The sequence below is a fragment of the Pseudophryne corroboree genome, chromosome 5, assembly GCF_028390025.1.
Source record: "Pseudophryne corroboree isolate aPseCor3 chromosome 5, aPseCor3.hap2, whole genome shotgun sequence".
NCBI classification, from domain to species: Eukaryota; Metazoa; Chordata; class Amphibia; order Anura; family Myobatrachidae; genus Pseudophryne; species Pseudophryne corroboree.
The window spans coordinates 611,159,236-611,183,776 of record NC_086448.1 but is presented as its reverse complement, the minus strand read 5'-3'; the positions used below and the strand labels follow the sequence as shown (position 1 = coordinate 611,183,776).

At 47.1% G+C, this 24,541-nt stretch overlaps 1 long non-coding RNA gene and 2 pseudogenes across 5 annotated transcripts in view; 1 reads left to right on the top strand and 2 right to left on the bottom strand.

The window, feature by feature from the left end:
- LOC134929260 (uncharacterized) overlaps positions 1–24,541 on the bottom strand; it is a 183,419-nt gene that overhangs the window by 69,070 nt on the left and 89,808 nt on the right. The gene's annotated exons all lie outside the window — the stretch shown is intronic.
- Positions 4,920–5,038, bottom strand: LOC134930272 (5S ribosomal RNA; annotated as a pseudogene).
- On the top strand, positions 7,093–7,211 carry LOC134930270 (5S ribosomal RNA; annotated as a pseudogene).

The following is a 24,541-nucleotide window of genomic DNA, read 5'->3' as shown; positions in this document are numbered from 1 at the left end:
GGAGACAGGGTAAGGAGGGTGGATTAGGCTGGTAATAGGGGTGGATTAGCCTGGTGACAGGGTGAGGAGGGTGGATTAGGCTGGTAAAGGGGGTGGATTAGCCTGGTGACAGGTTGAGGAGGGTGGATTAGACTGGTATAGGGGGTGGATTAGCCTGGTGATAGGGGGAGGAGGGTGGATTGGGCTGGTGAGGAGGGAGGGTAGCCTGGTGACAGGGGGAGGAGGGGGATAGCCTGGTGACGGGGAGGGGGGGGGGGCTAGCCTGGTCTGGGGGGGGGGGGAATTAGCCTGGTGACGGGGAGGAGAAGGATTAGTCTGGTTAGGGAGGGGAGAGGGGAATAGCAGAGCTCTGGGTTATGTAATTTATTCTGTATATGACAGTACCTGACACTTGCAGATGGTGGCTCCAGTAATGCAATAATAGGGGTCTCCGGGGTTTCTGACCTACTTGCACCAAAAGGTGAGAACAACAGGGGACACCCGGCTTTCCACGGATGCCAATCATGGCACAGCCGCCGACGGCCCGCCTGGCATCTAGAGTAAGCAGCGGCTGAGAAGAGAACACCACGGGAGCCGCCAGAATAGGGAATGCAGCATGAGCTTCCCGGTAACTTGAGGTCGTGGTCCATGCTGCCCGGCGAGTACCTGGTGTAATGGTGGGGCCTGTCCTGTCCCCTCCCACTCATCCCCTCATCTACACTGCGGAGATGCCGGCAGCAGAGCAGTGCTGGGTCTTAGAGCCGCTGGCTGGATCCTCGTGCCCTGCAGTCGGCAGTAAATAGAGGTGCTGGCAGGGTGGCTCTGCACTGCAGCTGTGCTCACCGCACTGCAGCGTCACTGGCAAGAAGCTGCTGTAGCAGGAATTTTTTTTCTTCCTGTTTACAGCAGTATGTAGTTGCTGTGGGCCTATTTTGAAGGTGGGCCTGGAGCTGCAGCTCCATTAGCCCCATTGTTAATCCGGCCCTGAGTACTGGGACGGACAAGGCTTTGCAGTACACTCTCGACAGCCGGAGTGAAGATGGCGCAGATCACCAGGGACTTTTATAGAATCCAAAACCCGTGAGAATCCGACAGCAGGAAGATGACGTTCGGCCTCGCTTTGGGATCCAAGTAAGGCGGAAAGTCCCAAGCCAGACTCAGATCCCAGCTCGGATCTCAATGTTCGGGTGGGTTCAGTTCTCCACTTATCTCTATCATATAGTATTCCAATGTATTTTTTCATGTAACCCTCCTGGGATAGTTGGTACCTAACCCCAAATCCTCTTTGTTTCCTTAATTAAGAGGCATTTACCCCTATCGTCCCCACAGTGGCGGAACTACCACCAGTGCAAGCGGTGCCTTGCACTGGGGCCCGCCACTGTGAAGGGGCCCAAAGTCAGCGGCATGTAATGAGTCAAACTGACTCATTACAAGCCACCTGCTGCTGTGTGCTGCGGGCGGTCCGCCGAAGAGGAGAGCGCAGGGACACAGCCACGGGGAGAAGGAGGAGGAGAGAGGTGGAGGAGGGAACTGCAGCAGCGCAATGTATTTGGTGGAGGCAACGCTGCAGCTGTCCCTCTCCTTCCGCCACTGTGAATGCTGGGATGCGCTTTCCTCATCACAGGAGTGGCGGCCAGCCTATGTGGAAGGAGAGGGACAGCTGCAGCGGTGCCACTACCAATTACATTGCACTGCTGCGGCTCCCTCCTCCCCCTCCTCCTCCTTCTCCCCTTCCCATGCTCTGCCAGAAGCTACACCGAGGAGCCTGACTGCCTGAGACAGCGGAGACAGTAAGTATCATCTGTACTTTCTATAAGTCTGTCTGTCTGTCTATCTATCTATTCTGTCTGCCATAATGTGTAAAAAGGGGACGCTGTCTGCCGTAATGTGTAAAAAGGGGACGCTGTCTGCCATAATGTGTAAAAAAGGGGGACTGTCTGCCGTAATGTGTAAAAAGGGGACGCTGTCTGCCGTAATGTGTAAAAAATGGGACTCTGTCTGCCGTAATGTGTAAAAAGGGGACGCTGTCTGCCGCTATGTGTAAAAAGGGGACGCTGTCTGCCGTAATGTGTAAAAAGGGGACGCTGTCTGCCATAATGTGTAAAAAAGGGGGACTGTCTGCCGTAATGTGTAAAAAGGGGACGCTGTCTGCCGTAATGTGTAAAAAATGGGACACTGTCTGCCGTAATGTGTAAAAAGGGGACGCTGTCTGCCGTAAAAGTGTGAAAAGGGGACTCTGTCTGCCTTAATATGTAAAAAGGGGACGCTGTCTGCCGTAATGTGTAAAAAGGGGACGCTGTCTGCCTTAATGTGTAAAAAGGGGACGCTGTCTGCTGTAATGTGTAAAAAGGGGACTCTGTCTGCCGTGATGTGTTAAAAGGGCTCTACCTGGTGTAGTGGCACTACTGTGCGCTGTAATATTTGAATAATGGAGACTACTGGGCACCGTAATATGAATTGGTATTATTTTGTGGCCACACCCCTTCCCCATGAAGCCATGCCCCTATATTTTGTGTGCACGCCTACGGCGCGCACTGCCCCTATTTTACATAAGGGGGGGGGTTGATGCCGTTCCTTGCACACAGCGCTAAAATGTCTAGTCACAGCACTGTTGCTAGTTATCCATTTCCATGGCCCTGAGCAGGTCACCCTCACCAGATCCTCGCCAGCACAGTGCCCCCATTGCATCCAAATAATCCCCCCCCATCTCTACATCCTAAATCTAGGACACATCCACATCCTAAACCTGAATGGATCCCATCTGTATGTGTATCTCTACCCTGTTATGTCATACTGTACTTTGCATCCCTGAGTGCCGCTGAATATTGTGTATATATATATATACACACACACACACCCGTGTGGCCAGCAATCCCTTATATATATACATTATACGGGAGCATGCAAAGAATCCCTAATTCGGAGTTGGGGGTGAGGGGGTGGACTTGGACGGGATGAGAGGGAGGCCCAAAGCATTTTGTTGCACCTGGGCCCACCGCTCACTAGTTCCGCCACTGCGTCCTCATGCATAGGTGTAGGGATGTAGTCAATTATAAAATATATCAATGATTCTAGGGGATGTCCCTGCTTTTTAAAATGTTTTGCAATCAGCTGGTCATTTATTCTACCGTCTTTTATATATAGTGTCAAGATAGAGATAATACTCTTTTTAGTTGCTCTATCTCCTCCGTCTCCACAGCCCTTCTCCATCTGCCTCCAGGGCCCTCCTCTGCAATGAACCTAGCATTCTAAATGGAAACATTCACCAAGGCAATCCATAAAACTGATCAGTTAACTCACGCAGTGTGGCATCCTGCTATTTAATAAGTAGGGCTCATTATAGCTCCTCTCTCTAATTAGGACAATATGAATAAAAGCATTTCAGTAGTGATAGCTTGGCATGACCTAGCTGAAGCTGTAACTTAGGGGGTCATTCAGACGCTGCATTTTTTCGCAGCCATGCAATCGGGTCTGTACTGTGCATGTGTGTGACCCGCAATGCGCAGGCGCGCCGACCACCGGCAACGGCCGTTACCGGGCAGTGACGAAACGGACAAAGAAAGCGATCGCAAGATGACTGACAGGAAGAAGGCGTTCGTGGGCGGCAACTCACCGTTTTCTGGAAGTGTCCGGAAAAACGCAGGCGTGCCCGGCCATTTCCAGGGAGGGTTCCTGATGTCAACAACATCCCGGATCGTCGCAACGGCTGAGTAAGTTCTGGGCTGTGCAGAAACCGCACAAACTTTTGTTTGTGCATTTCTCTGCACAACTGATCGCACCCCTGCACAGCGATTACCCCAGTGGCGGAACTAGCGAGCGGTGGGCCCAGGTGCGACAAAATGCTTTGCCTCCCCCACCACATCCCATCCAAGTCCACCCCCTCACCCCTGGAGAGGATCTGGTGAGGGGGACCTGCTCAGGGCCAGGGAAATGGATACCTAGCAACAGTGCCGTAACTAGACATTTTAGCACTGTGTGCAAGAAACGGCATCGGAGCCCCTCCCCAGCATGCAAAACAGGGGCAGTGCACAAAAATACATAGTGGCGTGGCTTCATGGGGAAGGGGTGTGGCCACAAAATAATACCAATTCATAAAACGGTGCACAGTAGTCTCCATTCTTCAAATTACGCCGCACAGTAGCACCACTACACCAGCTAGAGACCCTTTTACACCTTACGGCGGACAGATTCCTCTTTTTACACATTACGGCAGACAGCGTCCCCTTTTTACACATTACGGCAGACAGCGTCCCCCTTTTTACACATTACGGCAGACAGCGTCCCCCTTTTTACACATTACGGCAGACAGTGTGCACTTTTTACACATAACGGCAGACAGCGTCCCCTTTTTACACATAACGGCAGACAGCGTCCCCTTGTTACACATAGCGGCAGACAGCGTACACTTTTTACACATAACGGCAGACAGCGTGCCCTTGTTAAACATATGTATCTACAAGGAGAAAAAGTATGACTCTAGTTTGGGCGCACTCTTATTATTGTTTACTTTTCAATTATGATCAAATGAGAAATGATAATGACATCTTAAGCTTGTACTCTACACCTCATTAGAAAACTCGAAACTGGATATATACTGCACGTATGACCATGTATGAAAATTGTATCAGGAAGGAACACCATTAAGTGTTACACAATAATGTGTGGAATGTTCAGATCCTTAATTATACCTGGATAATTGCATAATGGAGGGTGGCTACATCACAAGCAACCTCCGTCTGCCAAGAATCTGTACAAACTTGGTTTGTATTAATACAACCCTGAATAGGGTAGGGTTAGTGAATGAGAGAGCCCACACACTATGTGCTGATATCTGGTAGTTAGCCACTGTCTTAGATTGGTAAACTTATTAAGGATTAGGAAAATAGTAGGAATCAGTAAAGTAGTGATACTGCTGTTGGCGTTATTGCCCTAGGTAGATCTTCCTACTTCACCGGGTATTCCCTAGTAGTCACCCGTCTAGGTACTGACCCAGCCCACCTCCGTTTAGCTTCCAAGATCGGACGAGATTGGGCGTGAACGGAGGGGTATGGTCGTAGAGAGAAATTGCCCTACATCGCCAATGAGAGTGCACCGAAGCGGAAGGGTGGATTCCTTCTCGGGAGAGAATATGATAAGAATGTATAGATAATAAGATGTGAATCTGCTGTCCCCGTTAGACTGGCGTGACGTGTCCCGTAGGGGACTAGTCCGCCTGAATCGTGGATGAGAGTTCACGGAAGGAAGGAAAGTGAGAATGTAGAAAAAGAATTACAAAGTCATATAGGACACATATTTGGACGTTCTTAATTTCTTGCGGTCACCTGTTGGATTTCAATTAGATATGCGTCTTGGTGATGATAAGCAGTATCGTACAGATGATACAATTAAGAAGAGAAGCATAAGGTGCCGAGAGATAAACACACTAAATATTCACTTATGACAGTGGAAAAGTATGAATTTTTTAAACAGTGGTGGGCACACGGTATTTACCTAGAAAATGTGTGTATTTTTTGTTTGAAAAATAAATATACACACAGAATTGATTGAGTATGCACTCCTATGAGAGGGTATTGCAGGTAGTGTTCCTGCTTGGAATACCTGCTAGTCTTGCAGGAAAATAAGTTGTTTTAATATACACACAGACTTGTTTATATATACACACCTATGAGAGGGTATTGCAGGTGGTGTTCCTGCTTGTTAGAAAAATCCTGTGTTTTTCTTAACAAGGGTCTGATTGTGTGCCTGCTGGAACAGCAGGAAGACAAATTGTTTGAATATGCACACCTATAGTAGGGTATTGCAGGTAATGTTCCTGCTAACCAAAAAAAATTGAAACAAAAATAGTTAAAGAATACATATTAAGTATCACATATTCAGATGTCAGACATAGGAGGTGCCCCTTAGAGGACACACCTGTTGTAGGGAATAAGATATATACTATTTCAATGACAGATGGGCAAAAAATGCCCTAAACGAGATAAAAAGAATATTGGATATCACCCATTCCTGATGTCAGACATGAGAGGTGCCCCTTGGAAAAACGCGTTTCACCCGGTAACGGGCTTGTTCACTTTCATTCTGAGCAGCTGCTCAGAATGAAAGTGAACAAGCCCGTTACCGGGTGAAGCGCGTTTTTCCAAGGGGCACCTCTCATGTCTGACATCAGGAATGGGTGATATCCAATATTCTTTTTATCTCGTTTAGGGCATTTTTTGCCCATCTGTCATTGAAATAGTATATATCTTATTCCCTACAACAGGTGTGTCCTCTAAGGGGCACCTCCTATGTCTGACATCTGAATATGTGATACTTAATATGTATTCTTTAACTATTTTTGTTTCAATTTTTTTTGGTTAGCAGGAACATTACCTGCAATACCCTACTATAGGTGTGCATATTCAAACAATTTGTCTTCCTGCTGTTCCAGCAGGCACACAATCAGACCCTTGTTAAAAAAAACACAGGATTTTTCTAACAAGCAGGAACACCACCTGCAATACCCTCTCATAGGTGTGTATATATAAACAAGTCTGTGTGTATATTAAAACAACTTATTTTCCTGCAAGACTAGCAGGTATTCCAAGCAGGAACACTACCTGCAATACCCTCTCATAGGAGTGCATACTCAATCAATTCTGTGTGTATATTTATTTTTCAAACAAAAAATACACACATTTTCTAGGTAAATACCGTGTGCCCACCACTGTTTAAAAAATTCATACTTTTCCACTGTCATAAGTGAATATTTAGTGTGTTTATCTCTCGGCACCTTATGCTTCTCTTCTTAATTGTATCATCTGTACGATACTGCTTATCATCACCAAGACGCATATCTAATTGAAATCCAACAGGTGACCGCAAGAAATTAAGAACGTCCAAATATGTGTCCTATATGACTTTGTAATTCTTTTTCTACATTCTCACTTTCCTTCCTTCCGTGAACTCTCATCCACGATTCAGGTGGACTAGTCCCCTACGGGACACGTCACGCCAGTCTAACGGGGACAGCAGATTCACATCTTATTATCTATACATTCTTATCATATTCTCTCCCGAGAAGGAATCCATCCTTCCGCTTCGGTGCACTCTCATTGGCGATGTAGGGCAATTTCTCTCTACGACCATACCCCTCCGTTCACGCCCAATCTCGTCCGATCTTGGAAGCTAAACGGAGGTGGGCTGGGTCAGTACCTAGACGGGTGACTACTAGGGAATACCCGGTGAAGTAGGAAGATCTACCTAGGGCAATAACGCCAACAGCAGTATCACTACTTTACTGATTCCTACTATTTTCCTAATCCTTAATAAGTTTACCAATCTAAGACAGTGGCTAACTACCAGATATCAGCACATAGTGTGTGGGCTCTCTCATTCACTAACCCTACCCTATTCAGGGTTGTATTAATACAAACCAAGTTTGTACAGATTCTTGGCAGACGGAGGTTGCTTGTGATGTAGCCACCCTCCATTATGCAATTATCCAGGTATAATTAAGGATCTGAACATTCCACACATTATTGTGTAACACTTAATGGTGTTCCTTCCTGATACAATTTTCATACATGGTCATACGTGCAGTATATATCCAGTTTCGAGTTTTCTAATGAGGTGTAGAGTACAAGCTTAAGATGTCATTATCATTTCTCATTTGATCATAATTGAAAAGTAAACAATAATAAGAGTGCGCCCAAACTAGAGTCATACTTTTTCTCCTTGTAGATACATATGTACTTCCTTTTTATGACCCTGGGCGCACCGCCATACGGACAGATAGGGATTTCCAATATATGATCGTCCATTTCTGGCTTCTATATCATTCCCTGTATTTTTGAATCTATTTCTGTGCAAGATCAACAACCTGTGTTTTTTCTTGTTAAACATAGCGGCAGACAGCGTACACTTTTTACACATAACGGCAGACAGCGTCCCCCTTTTTACACATTACGGCAGAGCAGACAGCGTGCACTTTTTACACATGACGGAAGACAGTGTCCTCTTTTTACACATAACGGCAGACAGATTCCCCCTTTTTACACATAGCGGCAGGCAGTCCCCCATTTTTACACATTGCGGCAGGCAGTCCCCCATTTTTACACATTGCGGCAGGCAGTCCCCCATTTTTACACATAGCGGCAGGCAGTCCCAACAAAGAAAGAAAGAGACAGAAAGAAAGAATTATACTTACCCTCTCCGGCATCTCCGCTAGCTCAGGCTCCTCGGTGCAGCGTCAGACGATTCCCGGGCTGGTGAGAAGGAGGAGGAGGGAGGTGGAGGAGGGAGCCGCAGCAGCGCTGTGTCATTGGTGGAGGCGCTGTTGCTGCTGCCCCTCTGCTTCACTATAGGCTGTTCTCGGAAGACAGCCTATAGTGAAGCAGAGGGGCAGCAGCAGCAGCGCCTCCACCAGTAGTAAAGCGCTGCTGCGGCTCCCTCCTTCGGCTCCCTCCTCCTCCTTCTCCCCTGTACCACTGCTCCTCTCCTCTCTCCGGGCGGCTGTGCGCTGCGGGCAGTGGTTGCCCGCAGCGCACAGCGGCATGTAATGAGTCAGTTTGACTCATTACATGCTTTGGGCCCCTGGACAGAGGCGGGCCCCAGTGCAACGCACTGGTTGCACTGGCGGTAGTTCTGCCTCTGGATTACCCCCTCCCCTGTAGGCGGCGGTTACCTGGTTGCAGCAGTGCAAAAAAATAGCCTGCGTGCGACCAGGTCTGAATTAGGCCCTTAGTTATTGTGTGTTTACTTACTTATACAGCGGCTGCCAATGCTGTAAGTGGGCGCAGAGCACCCACCACACCCAGGGGTTAAAAATGCTGCACTCTATGTCCAGCGCCAGCATCTGTAGATGCCATCCGCCCAGTCCGAGCTCAGAATCCCCAAGCCACACATTTCATATTCAACATGGCCGCATCATGAGGTCACTACGTAATGAAGCATGCTGCACATTACAGAAACTCCACTCACTGAGCACAGTGCCTCTCGGGAGGCTCTTCTGCTTCGTCTTGAGTGGGCCTGCGTACGGACTCTGTCGACATTCAAAACATTGAGAATCATAATGTTGACACCACAGTGTTGCCAATTATGATGTAGACATTTCAACAATGTCATCTGCAGAATGTTGACATGTTTACAATATCAACATTCTGCAGGTAGCGGAGGGTTTGAGTTAGGCTGCGTGAGGGGTGGGGTGGGTTAGGGTTAGGCACTAGGAGGTGGGTTAGGGGCATTGCTCAGTGACAGAACTGCTGTAGGATGAGCCGGAAATCATCATGATCTCACCTCTGAACCCAGGAGAAGAAATGGACAAGATAAGGTTCCACTGGACCACCAGGTCAAGGTAAGGCACCACTCGACCACCAGGAACTTATTATTGACATTTTCCTCCTGCCGACACATCAAGCATGTTGACATAATAGCCATTTCAACAGTCTCATACTCTCATGTCAGTATTATGAATGTCGACAAAATGTACCACACCTTTCTACCACTTCTGCACCTTTCATTTATATATTAGGGCAGGACAGGGGAAGCATAGTTCTAAAACGGCATGTTTATATAAATATGATATGATCACAGGTGTAAACAGCCACAGCATATTTACTCAATCTTCAGAAATTTCTGGGCTACTCACAAATTTGGGTGAGTACTCCAGTGTCCCAAGAGAGTGTGCAACTCTCCAGGTCATACCTTTTTAAACTGCTTAACACCTGGTGCAAAGACCCATGCAGATGATGTTGACTGATGACCGTTAGCACAGACATTTGCAGTGTGATAGAAGTGCCAGCATGCTAGGGCATAAAAAGGGCAAATACTGTAGGCACTTTTATTTCTACAACTGCTAACATAACCAATAACAAAGCAGGTTTGGCTGCTAAAGCTTGATGAGTCGATAATGCCATGTGCAAAATAGAGATGAGCGCCTGAAATTTTTCGGGTTTTGTGTTTTGGTTTTGGGTTCGGTTCCGCGGCCGTGTTTTGGGTTCGAACGCGTTTTGGCAAAACCTCACCGAATTTTTTTTTGTCGGATTCGGGTGTGTTTTGGATTCGGGTGTTTTTTTCAAAAAACACTAAAAAACAGCTTAAATCATAGAATTTGGGGGTCATTTTGATCCCAAAGTATTATTAACCTCAAAAACCATAATTTACACTCATTTTCAGTCTATTCTGAATACCTCACACCTCACAATATTATTTTTAGTCCTAAAATTTGCACCGAGGTCGCTGTGTGAGTAAGATAAGCGACCCTAGTGGCCGACACAAACACCGGGCCCATCTAGGAGTGGCACTGCAGTGTCACGCAGGATGTCCCTTCCAAAAAACCCTCCCCAAACAGCACATGACGCAAAGAAAAAAAGAGGCGCAATGAGGTAGCTGTGTGAGTAAGATTAGCGACCCTAGTGGCCGACACAAACACCGGGCCCATCTAGGAGTGGCACTGCAGTGTCACGCAGGATGGCCCTTCCAAAAAACCCTCCCCAAACAGCACATGACGCAAAGAAAAAAAGAGGCGCAATGAGGTAGCTGTGTGAGTAAGATTAGCGACCCTAGTGGCCGACACAAACACCGGGCCCATCTAGGAGTGGCACTGCAGTGTCACGCAGGATGTCCCTTCCAAAAAACCCTCCCCAAACAGCACATGACGCAAAGAAAAAAAGAGGCGCAATGAGGTAGCTGTGTGAGTAAGATTAGCGACCCTAGTGGCCGACACAAACACCGGGCCCATCTAGGAGTGGCACTGCAGTGTCACGCAGGATGTCCCTTCCAAAAAACCCTCCCCAAACAGCACATGACGCAAAGAAAAAAAGAGGCGCAATGAGGTAGCTGACTGTGTGAGTAAGATTAGCGACCCTAGTGGCCGACACAAACACCGGGCCCATCTAGGAGTGGCACTGCAGTGTCACGCAGGATGTCCCTTCCAAAAAACCCTCCCCAATCAGCACATGATGCAAAGAAAAAGAAAAGAAAAAAGAGGTGCAAGATGGAATTGTCCTTGGGCCCTCCCACCCACCCTTATGTTGTATAAACAAAACAGGACATGCACACTTTAACCAACCCATCATTTCAGTGACAGGGTCTGCCACACGACTGTGACTGATATGACGGGTTGGTTTGGACCCCCCCCAAAAAAGAAGCAATTAATCTCTCCTTGCACAAACTGGCTCTACAGAGGCAAGATGTCCACCTCATCTTCACCCTCCGATATATCACCGTGTACATCCCCCTCCTCACAGATTATCAATTCGTCCCCACTGGAATCCACCATCTCAGCTCCCTGTGTACTTTGTGGAGGCAATTGCTGCTGGTCAATGTCTCCGCGGAGGAATTGATTATAATTCATTTTAATGAACATCATCTTCTCCACATTTTCTGGATGTAACCTCGTACGCCGATTGCTGACAAGGTGAGCGGCGGCACTAAACACTCTTTCGGAGTACACACTTGTGGGAGGGCAACTTAGGTAGAATAAAGCCAGTTTGTGCAAGGGCCTCCAAATTGCCTCTTTTTCCTGCCAGTATAAGTACGGACTGTGTGACGTGCCTACTTGGATGCGGTCACTCATATAATCCTCCACCATTCTATCAATGTTGAGAGAATCATATGCAGTGACAGTAGACGACATGTCCGTAATCGTTGTCAGGTCCTTCAGTCCGGACCAGATGTCAGCATCAGCAGTCGCTCCAGACTGCCCTGCATCACCGCCAGCGGGTGGGCTCGGAATTCTGAGCCTTTTCCTCGCACCCCCAGTTGCGGGAGAATGTGAAGGAGGAGATGTTGACAGGTCGCGTTCCGCTTGACTTGACAATTTTGTCACCAGCAGGTCTTTCAACCCCAGCAGACTTGTGTCTGCCGGAAAGAGAGATCCAAGGTAGGCTTTAAATCTAGGATCGAGCACGGTGGCCAAAATGTAGTGCTCTGATTTCAACAGATTGACCACCCGTGAATCCTTGTTAAGCGAATTAAGGGCTGCATCCACAAGTCCCACATGCCTAGCGGAATCGCTCCCTTTTAGCTCCTTCTTCAATGCCTCCAGCTTCTTCTGCAAAAGCCTGATGAGGGGAATGACCTGACTCAGGCTGGCAGTGTCTGAACTGACTTCACGTGTGGCAAGTTCAAAGGGCATCAGAACCTTGCACAACGTTGAAATCATTCTCCACTGCACTTGAGACAGGTGCATTCCACCTCCTATATCGTGCTCAATTGTATAGGCTTGAATGGCCTTTTGCTGCTCCTCCAACCTCTGAAGCATATAGAGGGTTGAATTCCACCTCGTTACCACTTCTTGCTTCAGATGATGGCAGGGCAGGTTCAGTAGTTTTTGGTGGTGCTCCAGTCTTCTGTACGTGGTGCCTGTACGCCGAAAGTGTCCCGCAATTCTTCTGGCCACCGACAGCATCTCTTGCACGCCCCTGTCGTTTTTTAAAAAATTCTGCACCACCAAATTCAAGGTATGTGCAAAACATGGGACGTGCTGGAATTTGCCCATATTTAATGCACACACAATATTGCTGGCGTTGTCCGATGCCACAAATCCACAGGAGAGTCCAATTGGGGTAAGCCATTCCCCGATGATCTTCCTCAGTTGCCGTAAGAGGTTTTCAGCTGTGTGCGTATTCTGGAAAGCGGTGATACAAAGCGTAGCCTGCCTAGGAAAGAGTTGGCGTTTGCGGGATGCTGCTACTGGTGCCGCCGCTGCTGTTCTTGCGGCGGGAGTCCATACATCTACCCAGTGGGCTGTCACAGTCATATAGTCCTGACCCTGCCCTGCTCCACTTGTCCACATGTCCGTGGTTAAGTGGACATTGGGTACAACTGCATTTTTTAGGACACTGGTGAGTCTTTTTCTGACGTCCGTGTACATTCTCGGTATCGCCTGCCTAGAGAAGTGGAACCTAGATGGTATTTGGTAACGGGGGCACACTGCCTCAATAAATTGTCTAGTTCCCTGTGAACTAACGGCGGATACCGGACGCACGTCTAACACCAACATAGTTGTCAAGGCCTCAGTTATCCGCTTTGCAGTAGGATGACTGCTGTGATATTTCATCTTCCTCGCAAAGGACTGTTGAACAGTCAATTGCTTACTGGAAGTAGTACAAGTGGGCTTACGACTTCCCCTCTGGGATGACCATCGACTCCCAGCGGCAACAACAGCAGCGCCAGCAGCAGTAGGCGTTACACGCAAGGATGCATCGGAGGAATCCCAGGCAGGAGAGGACTCGTCAGAATTGCCAGTGACATGGCCTGCAGGACTATTGGCATTCCTGGGGAAGGAGGAAATTGACACTGAGGGAGTTGGTGGGGTGGTTTGCGTGAGCTTGGTTACAAGAGGAAGGGATTTACTGGTCAGTGGACTGCTTCCGCTGTCACCCAAAGTTTTTGAACTTGTCACTGACTTATTATGAATGCGCTGCAGGTGACGTATAAGGGAGGATGTTCCGAGGTGGTTAACGTCCTTACCCCTACTTATTACAGCTTGACAAAGGGAACACACGGCTTGACACCTGTTGTCCGCATTTCTGGTGAAATACCTCCACACCGAAGAGCTGATTTTTTTGGTATTTTCACCAGGCATGTCAACGGCCATATTCCTCCCACGGACAACAGGTGTCTCCCCGGGTGCCTGACTTAAACAAACCACCTCACCATCAGAATCCTCCTGGTCAATTTCCTCCCCAGCGCCAGCAACACCCATATCCTCCTCATCCTGGTGTACTTCAACACTGACATCTTCAATCTGACTATCAGGAACTGGACTGCGGGTACTCCTTCCAGCACTTGCAGGGGGCGTGCAAATGGTGGAAGGCGCATGCTCTTCACGTCCAGTGTTGGGAAGGTCAGGCATCGCAACCGACACAATTGGACTCTCCTTGTGGATTTGGGATTTCGAAGAATGCACAGTTCTTTGCTGTGCTGCTTTTGCCAGCTTGAGTCTTTTCATTTTTCTAGCGAGAGGCTGAGTGCTTCCATCCTCATGTGAAGCTGAACCACTAGCCATGAACATAGGCCAGGGCCTCAGCCGTTCCTTGCCACTCCGTGTGGTAAATGGCATATTGGCAAGTTTACGCTTCTCCTCCGACAATTTTATTTTAGGTTTTGGAGTCCTTTTTTTTTCTGATATTTGGTGTTTTGGATTTGACATGCTCTGTACTATGACATTGGGCATCGGCCTTGGCAGACGACGTTGCTGGCATTTCATCGTCTCGGCCATGACTAGTGGCAGCAGCTTCAGCACGAGGTGGAAGTGGATCTTGATCTTTCCCTAATTTTGGAACCTCAACATTTTTGTTCTCCATATTTTAATAGGCACAACTAAAAGGCACCTCAGGTAAACAATGGAGATGGATACTAGTATACAATTATGGACTGCCTGCCGACTGCAGACACAGAGGTAGCCACAGCCGTGAACTACCGTACTGTACTGTGTCTGCAGCTAATATAGACTGGTTGATAAAGAGAAGATGTCTATGTAACTATGTATGTATAAAGAAGACTGAAAAAAATCCACGGTTAGGTGGTATACAATTATGGACGGACTGCCTGCCGAGTGCAGACACAGAGGTAGCCACAGCCGTGAACTACCGTACTGTACTGTGTCTGCAGCTAATATAGACTGGTTGATAAAGAGAAGATGTCTATGTAACTATGTATGAATAAAGAAGAATGAAAAAAAACCACGGTTAGGTGGTATACAATTATGGACGGACTGCCTGCCGAGTGCAGACACAGAGGTAGCCACAGCCGTGAACTACCGTACTGTACTGTGTCTGCAGCTAATATAGACTGGTTGATAAAGAGAAGATGTCTATGTAACTATGTATGTATAAAGAAGAATGAAAAAAATCCACGGTTAGGTGGTATTACAATTATGGACGGACTGCCTGCCGAGTGCAGAGACACAGAGGTAGCCACAGCCGTGAACTACCGTACTGTGTCTGCTGCGACTGGATGATAAATGATATAAAAAATATATATATATCACTACTGCAGCCGGACAGGTATATATTATATATTATATAATGACGGACCTGCTGGACACTGTCTGTCAGCAGAATGAGTTTTATTTTTATAGAATAAATAAAAAAAAAAAAAAAAACAAACAAGTGAAGTCACACGACGAGTGTTTAACTTTTTCAGGCAATCACAATATAAGTATACTACTAACTATACTGGTGGTCAGTGTGGTCAGGTCACTGGTCAGTCACACTGGCAGTGGCACTCCTGCAGCAAAAGTGTGCACTGTTTAATTTTAATATAATATGTACTCCTGGCTCCTGCTATAACCTATAACTGGCACTGCAGTAGTGCTCCCCAGTCTCCCCCACAATTATAAGCTGTGTGAGCTGAGCAGTCAGACAGATATATAATATATATAGATGATGCAGCACACTGGCCTGAGCCTGAGCAGTGCACACAGATATGGTATGTGACTGACTGAGTCACTGTGTGTATCGCTTTTTTCAGGCAGAGAACGGATATATTAAATAAACTGCACTGTGTGTCTGGTGGTCACTCACTATATAATATATTATGTACTCCTGGCTCCTGCTATAACCTATAACTGGCACTGCAGTAGTGCTCCCCAGTCTCCCCCACAATTATAAGCTGTGTGAGCTGAGCAGTCAGACAGATATATATAATATTATATATAGATAATAGATGATGCAGCACACTGGCCTGAGCCTGAGCAGTGCACACAGATATGGTATGTGACTGACTGAGTCACTGTGTGTATCGCTTTTTTCAGGCAGAGAACGGATATATTAAATAAACTGCACTGTGTGTCTGGTGGTCACTCACTATATAATATATTATGTACTCCTGGCTCCTGCTATAACCTATAACTGGCACTGCAGTAGTGCTCCCCAGTCTCCCCCACAATTATAAGCTGTGTGAGCTGAGCAGTCAGACAGATATATATAATATTATATATAGATAATAGATGATGCAGCACACTGGCCTGAGCCTGAGCAGTGCACACAGATATGGTATGTGACTGACTGAGTCACTGTGTGTATCGCTTTTTTCAGGCAGAGAACGGATATATTAAATAAACTGCACTGTGTGTCTGGTGGTCACTCACTATATAATATATTATGTACTCCTGGCTCCTGCTATAACCTATAACTGGCACTGCAGTAGTGCTCCCCAGTCTCCCCCACAATTATAAGCTGTGTGAGCTGAGCAGTCAGACAGATATATATAATATTATATATAGATAATAGATGATGCAGCACACTGGCCTGAGCCTGAGCAGTGCACACAGATATGGTATGTGACTGAGTCACTGTGTGCTGTGTATCGCTTTTTTCAGGCAGAGAACGGATTATAAAGTAAACTGCACTGTCCTCACTAGTAAACTCTCTCCACTCAGTCTCTACACTTCTACAGTAACAGTACTCCTCCTAGTCAGCTCCAGTAAATCTCTCTCAGTCTCTTATAATCTAAATGGAGAGGACGCCAGCCACGTCCTCTCCCTATCAATCTCAATGCACGTGTGAAAATGGCGGCGACGCGCGGCTCCTTATATAGAATCCGAGTCTCGCGATAGAATCCGAGCCTCGCGAGAATCCGACAGCGTCATGATGACGTTCGGGCGCGCTCGGGTTAACCGAGCAAGGCGGGAAGATCCGAGTCGCTCGGACCCGTGAAAAAAAACATGAAGTTCTGGCGGGTTCGGATTCAGAGAAACCGAACCCGCTCATCTCTAGTGCAAAAGTGCAATATCTCAACTATTTAAGACCATTACCCCAATACTGACAGGCAGGAAACTACCCCAACACTGGCAGGCATGGTCAGCCACATGCTTACCAAGCTGGGACTGCGTTTCTTTATAACAGGGAGTAAGCCTATCATAGCCTAATACTTGCTGAGTGCAGGCCCGACGCTACCCGCTCAGCGAAGGGATGCAGTGCAGGCAGGCGCTGGGACGGAGAGGCGCTCTCATGCTCTGCATCCCTTCCCTGCTGCTGCGCCATCCTGTCCCCCCTGCTGCTGCTGCCAGCTGCTGTGCCTGTCACTGTATGACAGGCAGCGGCGCCGGCAGCATGAAAAGCCTCCGCATCCCCCCCCAAAAAAAAATCACCTGTGACAGCAGCTGTGTAAGATCAGAGGAGGGGGCACAGCTACATGGGATGGAAGGGGCGAAGCTAAACGGACCAGGCTGCTGTAGAGAGAGGGACAGCCAGACTTAGGTAAGTGGAGGGTGAGAGAAATGTATGTATGTATGTGGGTATGGTATGTGTGTGTGTGTGTGTGTGTGTGTGTGTGTGTGTGTGTGTGTGTGTGTGTGTGTGTGTATGTATATATGTAGCGCCATAACTACCTATGGGCAATCGGTGCCTGGCACACAGCGCAAAAGCACTGTGGGCGCAGGACCGCCGCCAGAAACCGGGGGGAGGGGGGTGCGATCACCGCCAATCGCTGCAGCACTGGCAGTGATGACTGGAGATATATGCCTGTACCCTTCTCCTTCAATTGCCGCTGCCACCAGCACTGTAGCTGTCCGCCCCCTCCCGGCTTCCTACATCCAGCCGCAGCTAATCCTACACTCAGACGCCGTCTGTAGACCCCGCCCACTGCCTCGTGAACCCTACACCCAATGTCTGTCTGCTGTATGCAGATCATTCCACTCACAGCAGCAGCCAGGCAGTGACAGAGTGCTTCCCATGCACTCTGATCACCGCTCCCTGCGCCACCCGTCTTCTACTGCAGTGTGTGGAGAGGGACTCCTGGGGGACAGGACAGAAGTCGGCAGCTGAATAGACAAGTAAACAGTGCAGTACACACTCTCATGCAGTACACACTCTCACTCTCTCTCTAGTCTCTTCACACACACACACACACGCTCTCTCTTTCCACACATACACACACACACACTCTCTCTCCCCTCTACCTAGCTAGTGTAACATGGCTCTTATATGATGTAACATGTATAAGGTGACGGACGGACGCTGCTGCTCTCTGTAATGTGACTGACGGGTGCCACTGTGCGGTGTAATGTGACTGGCGGGCGCTACTGTGCGGTGTAATGTGACTGACGGGCGCTCCTGTGCGGTGTAATGTGACTGATGGACGCTACCGTGCGGTGTAATGTGAAGCATGCTACTGTGTTGTGTAATGTGACTGAATGACTGACGCTACTGTGCGGTGTGGTGTAATGTGGCTGGCAGACGCTGCTGTGCGGTGTAATGTGACTGATGGACGCTACCGTGCGGTGTAATGTGAAGCATGCTACTGTGTTGTGTAATGTGACTGAATGACTGACGCTACTGTGCGGTGTGGTGTAATGTGGCTGGCAGACGCTGCTGTGCGGTGTAATGTGACTGATGGACGCTACCATGCGGTGTAATGTGACTGATGGACGCTACTGTGTGGTGTAATGTGACTTATGCTACTGTGTGGTGTGCTGTAATGTGGCTGGCGGATGCTGCTTTGCGGTGTAATGTGACTTATGCTACGGTGTGGTGTAATGTGACTGGCGCTACTGTGCGGTGCGGTGTAATGTGGCTGGCCGGCGCTGCTGTGCGGTGTTATGTGACTGATGGATGCTACTGTGTGGTACAATGTGACTTATGCTACTGTGTGGTGTAATGTGACTGACTGACGCTACTGTGCGGTGTGGTGTAATGTGGCTGGCAGACGCTGTTGTGCGGTGTAATGTGACTGATGGATGCTGCTTTGCGGTGTAATGTGACTTATGCTATGGTGTGGTGTAATGTGACTGACTGACGCTACTGTGCGGTGTGGTGTAATGTGGCTGGCGGACGCTACTGTGTGGTGTAATGTGACTACTGTGTGGTGTAATGTGACTGACACTACTTTGCGATGTGGTGTAATGTGGCTGGCAGACGCTGCTATGCGGTGTAATGTGACTGATGGACGCTACCATGTGGTGTAATGTAACTGACTGACGCTACTGTGTGGTGTAATGTGACTGATGGACGCTACCATGCGGTGTAATGTGACTGACTGACGCTACTGTGTGGTGTAATGTGACTGACTGACGCTACTGTGCGGTGTGGTGTAATGTGACTGACTGATGCTACTGTGTGGTGTAATGTGACTGATGGATGCTACTGTGTGGTGTAATGTGACTGATGCTACTGTGTGGTGTAATGTGACTGACGGACGCTACTGTGTGGTGTGGTGTAATGTGACTGACCACTATTTTTGGCACAGGGCACCAAAATGTCTAGTTACCACTAAGGCCTGCCTAATGTCTAAAAAAGGGGGACTGTCTGCCATAATGTGTAAAAAGGGGGACCCTGCCTTATGTGTAAAAAAGGGGACCCTGCCTTATGTGTAAAAAAGAGGGACTGCCTGCTTAATGTGTAAAAAGGGGGACTCTGCTGCTGCAAAGTGTAAAAAAGAGGGACTCTGCCTGCCTAATGTGTTAAAAGTGGACTCTGCTGCTGTAATGTGTAAAAAGGGGACTCTACCTGTCGTAATGTGTAAAAAGGGGGACTCTGCCTGCCATAATGTGTAAAAGGGAGCTCTGTGGCCACATCCCTTCCCCATGAAGCCACACCCCTATATTTTTGTCGCGCACCTATGGCACACACTGGCTTTATTTTATATATGGGGGGGGCAATGCTATTTCTTGCACACAGTGCTAAAATGTCTAGTTACAGTACTGTATATATGTGTGAATTGTGTGTGTGAGGTATGTCTGTGTGCACACACATTATGGACGCTACTACAGGGGGGCAATTACATGTAAGGACGCTACTACTACATGGGGGCCAATACATGTAAGGATGCTACTACTACTGGGGGGGTCATTACATGTAAGGACGTTACTACTACTGGGGGGGGCTTTACATGTAAGTACACTACTACTGCTGGGGGGACATTATGTATAAGGACGGTACTATTACTGGGGGGGCATTACATGTAAGGACGCTACTACTGCTGGGGGGGCATTACGTATAAGGATGCTACTACTGCTGGGGGGGGCATTACATGTAAGGACGCTACTACAGCTGGGGGGACATTACGTATAAGGACGCTACTATTACTGGGGGGGCATTACGTATAAGGATGCTACTACTACTGGGGGGGGCATTACATGTAAGGACGCTACTACAGCTGGGGGGAATTACTTATAAGGACGCTTCTGCTACTGGGTTTGCACTACGTATAAGGACGCTACTACTGGTGGGCATTACGTATAAGGACGCTACTACTACTGGGGGGGTATTACGTATAAGGAAGCTACTACTACTTGGGGGCATTACGTATAAGGACGCTACTACTACTGGGGGGGCATTACGTATAAGGACGCTACTACTACTGGGGGGCATTACTTATAAAGACGCTTCTGCTACTGGGGGTGCACTACGTATTAGGACGCTGCTGCTACTACTACTGGGGGGGGCATTACGTATAGAGACGCTTCTACTACTGGGGGTGCACTACGTATAATACGATACTACTACTGTGGGTGCATTATGTATAAGGATACTACTACTGGGGTGCATTACATATAAGGACGCTACTACTATGGGTGGGACATTACGTATAAGATGAATAAGATTGTGCTACTGTGTGGCGTAATTTTAAATGGTGGTAATATTGTGTGGCCATGCCCCTTACTTGTGAGACCACATCCCTTTTCCCAGCGTGCACCAAAGGCGAGCACTGACCCTTTGTTGAATATGAGAGGGCGCAAATTTATAGTTTGCAGGGGGGCGCCGAACACCCTAGCACCGGCCCTGGCTGTGTGTTTTCAGATGGCAAGCCAGATGCATCATCGCTTGGAAAGTGATAAAATTGGGAGTGAAAAAGTACCAGCCAATCAGCTCCTAACTGCCATTTTTCAAACACAGCCTGTGACATGGCAGTTAGGACCTGATTGGCTGGTACTTTATCACTCTCCATTTTATCACTTTCCAAGCGATGATGCATCTAGCTGGGCAAGTCTTAGCCTCAAACTCCGTACTATATTTAATAAATATCTTTTGCAAACACACATAATATCACAGCGAAAACGATAACATCATGAAATAGCAGTCATTAGCTAATAATTAATATTCACATGCACACATACAAATCAATCAAATGTATATTTGTTCCAAACTAAAGGAGATAATAGCTAAAGTTCATAAATAATTACACTGCAGATCACAACAAATTTGAAGCAGTCTGCCACATGTCTACTTACTAGCAATATCTCAGCAATTAAAACTTTACAGTAAAAATCACCAGCAACTGTCATTTAATATGAGTACTGTCATGGCCCAATACTGCCACCCACAGATGATGGATTTAAAAGCAGTTGTGGCTTCCACATACAATCACTTTCATATACACAGTTTTTATTTTACATATCAACGAGAAGAAACATTTAAACTAAACAAAGCTAAAACAATAAAAAATAAAAAAAGACAAAAAATTATCCAGAAATCAGTATGTATTGGTATTGGTATGTTGTGAACAAAGCCGACCCTAACCAATAAGATGCCCTAGGCAAGATCTTGGCTGGTGCCCTCTAGCACCACAGCCAGTTCAGCCTCTGACCCTGCATCCCTTTCCCAGCACCTCTCACCCATAGCAGTCCTCATTTTGGTGTTCTTACCCCTTATATTTTAAAGAGGAACAGTGCACACATTCAGTGCACAGCCCAAAAAGGGGTGTGGTCTTGCTGAGAAGGGGCATGGCCACACAATAGTAACTGCAGTTCAAATTATGCCACACAATAGTGCAACTTTATTCACATTTTATCATGCAATACGGTCGCTAATTCACATTATATCACACAGTAGAACCACTTTAACTTATATACTGTACGTTACGCCTCACAGTAGTGCTCCTTATTCATGTAACATCACACTGAATTGCTCGTTTTTCACATGATACCACACCATATTGCTCTTTATTCACATTAGACCACACAGTAGTGCCCTTTCTATACATTATGCCACACAGTAGAGCACCTTATACACATAATGCCACACAGTAATGCCTTTATACACACAGTAATGCCCGTTACGCATATAACACACATTATTAATGTCCTTATAACATAATGCCCTTTACACATTTGCTGCACATTATTAATGCATTTATACACATGACACACATAATGCCCCTTACACATATGCCGAACACTACTGCACAGACATCCCGCCCGCACACAGCACTCACACGGCCACTAACACTGTGGCCTCTGCCTCTGCTTGGATACAGATGTGTCCACATACATCTTGCCTCAATACACAATGCAGCAGGAGATGCCTTGTGTGAGTCAGCTGGCAGCTCTGCTAACGTTGGGCACCTTTTTGATGAAAATGCATCTTATTTGCATTACTATGTGGCTAGAATGCACAAGTAGCTTCTGCTGATTAAAATGAGATGCGGTATGCCCATATTTTGTGTGCTACTGTGGCTGTATCTGCATACAAATTGCTACGTTAAAGTGATTTCTAGGAATACACTATAATGTAGCATTTTGTATGCAGCTACAGCCACAGTCGCACATAGAATATAGGCATGCTGCATATCATTTTAATCAGCAGAAGCTGCTTGTGCCCCTAGGCATACCAAGTACCCTAGGCATTTGCCTAGTTTGCCTATGCCTAGGGTCGACTCTGGTTGTGAATCTAATGAGGAATTAAGATGAGTATATTCAGATATCAAGAAACTAGATCCAGGATGGTATTCCTAAACTTGGTACTCTTTTGAATCCAAAATTAAAACTCTGAGAAATTGCCTATAATTCAGTGTAGCCTTGAATAGAAATTGTCACGGAACACCTTAGACCATGGGTCTTCAACCTGCGGCCCTCCAGCTGCTGTGGAACTGCACATCCCAGCAAGCCCTGCCACAGTTTTGCTATTATGGCATGCTAAAACTGAGCAGGGCATGCTGGAATGTGTACTTCCACAACAGCTGGAGGGCCACAGGTTGAAGACCCATGCTTAGACAATGATGAAATATTTTGAGCAAGCAGTTGAGAATAAATTAAGCTCCTAACTAGAAACCTATAACAATTTAAGTGTTGGTGAAACTAAGAAGTATAATAACTGATTACATATTCTCTCAGCTATCATCATTGCACACAGAAAGGGCCGTTTCCAGGGGCTGGCTGGCCAGGGGGGCTGGGTGCCATCTGCCGCCTGGGCCAGTGCAATGTAAGTGCTCCAGGGCCATTTTTATATTGAATTCCCTGCCAAGCTGCAGCAGCACATTGTGACATCATAGTACACACGTGTCACAATTAGAGATGAGCGGGTTCGGTTCGTCGAGATCCGAACTTTCCCCCCGAACGTCATGTGGATTATACGGGTCCGAGGCAGCCACGGTTCTTCACGCAAAACCCGTCATCATCCCGCTGTCGGATTCTCGCAAGATTCGGATTCCATATAAAGAGCCGCACGTCGCCGCCATTTTCACTCGTGCATTGTCGATTGAGTGGAGAGGATGTGGCTACATTCTCTGCCTGAAATGCTCAATATCTGTGCTCAGTGTGCTGCATTGTGGGGACCAGTATATAGTAGTACAGTGCTGCACTGTGGTTACCACCAGTATATAGTAGTACAGTACAGTAGGCCATAGCGTTATCTTGCAGCTCCATGTCAGACTCAGTTCTATTCTCCAGATCAGTGCTCAATATCTGTGCTGCATTGTGGGGACCAGTATATAGTAGTACAGTGCTGCATTGTGACCACCAGTATATAGTAGCACAGTACAGTTGTCCATTGCTGTATCTTGCAGCTCCGTGTCAGACTCAGTTCTATTCTCCTGATCAGTGCTCAATATCTGTGCTGCATTGTGTGGACCAGTATATAGTAGTACAGTGCTGCATTGTGGTGACCACCAGTATATAGTAGTACAGTATAGTTGTCCATTGCTGTATCTTTCAGCTCTGTGTCAGACTCAGTTCTATTCTCCGGATCAGTGCTCAATATCTGTGCTGCATTGTGGGGACCAGTATATAGTAGTACAGTGCTGCATTGTGACCACCAGTATATAGTAGTACAGTACAGTAGGCCATAGCATTATCTTGCAGCTCCGTGTCAGACTTAGTTCTATTCTCCGGTTCAGTGCTCAATATCTGTGCAACATTGTGGGGACCAGTATATAGTAGTACAGTGCTGCATTGTGGTGACCACCAGTATATAGTAGTACAGTACAGTAGGCCATAGCATTATCTTGCAGCTCTGTGTCACACTCAGTTCTATTCTCCGGATCAGTGCTCAATGTCTGTGCTGCATTGTGGGGATCAGTATATATAGTAGTACAGTGCTGCATTGTGGTGACCACCAGTATATAGTAGTACAGTACAGTTGTCCATTGCTGTATCTTGCAGCTACGTGTCAGACTCAGTTCTATTCTCTGGATCAGTGCTCAATATCTTTGCTGCATTGTGGGGACCAGTATACTACAGTACAATAGTCTAGTGCTGTTCTCGCTGCTCAGTGTCAGTTCTCCGTAGTATCATCAGTGATCAGTATAATCAGTTCTCAGTATAATCAGTGCGCTGTTAGACGTGCGCCCGTTTTCCGCCATTAATGCATTGGGATTTAGACAATTGATGAAGTTAGTGTCCCCGGTACAAAATCCCATC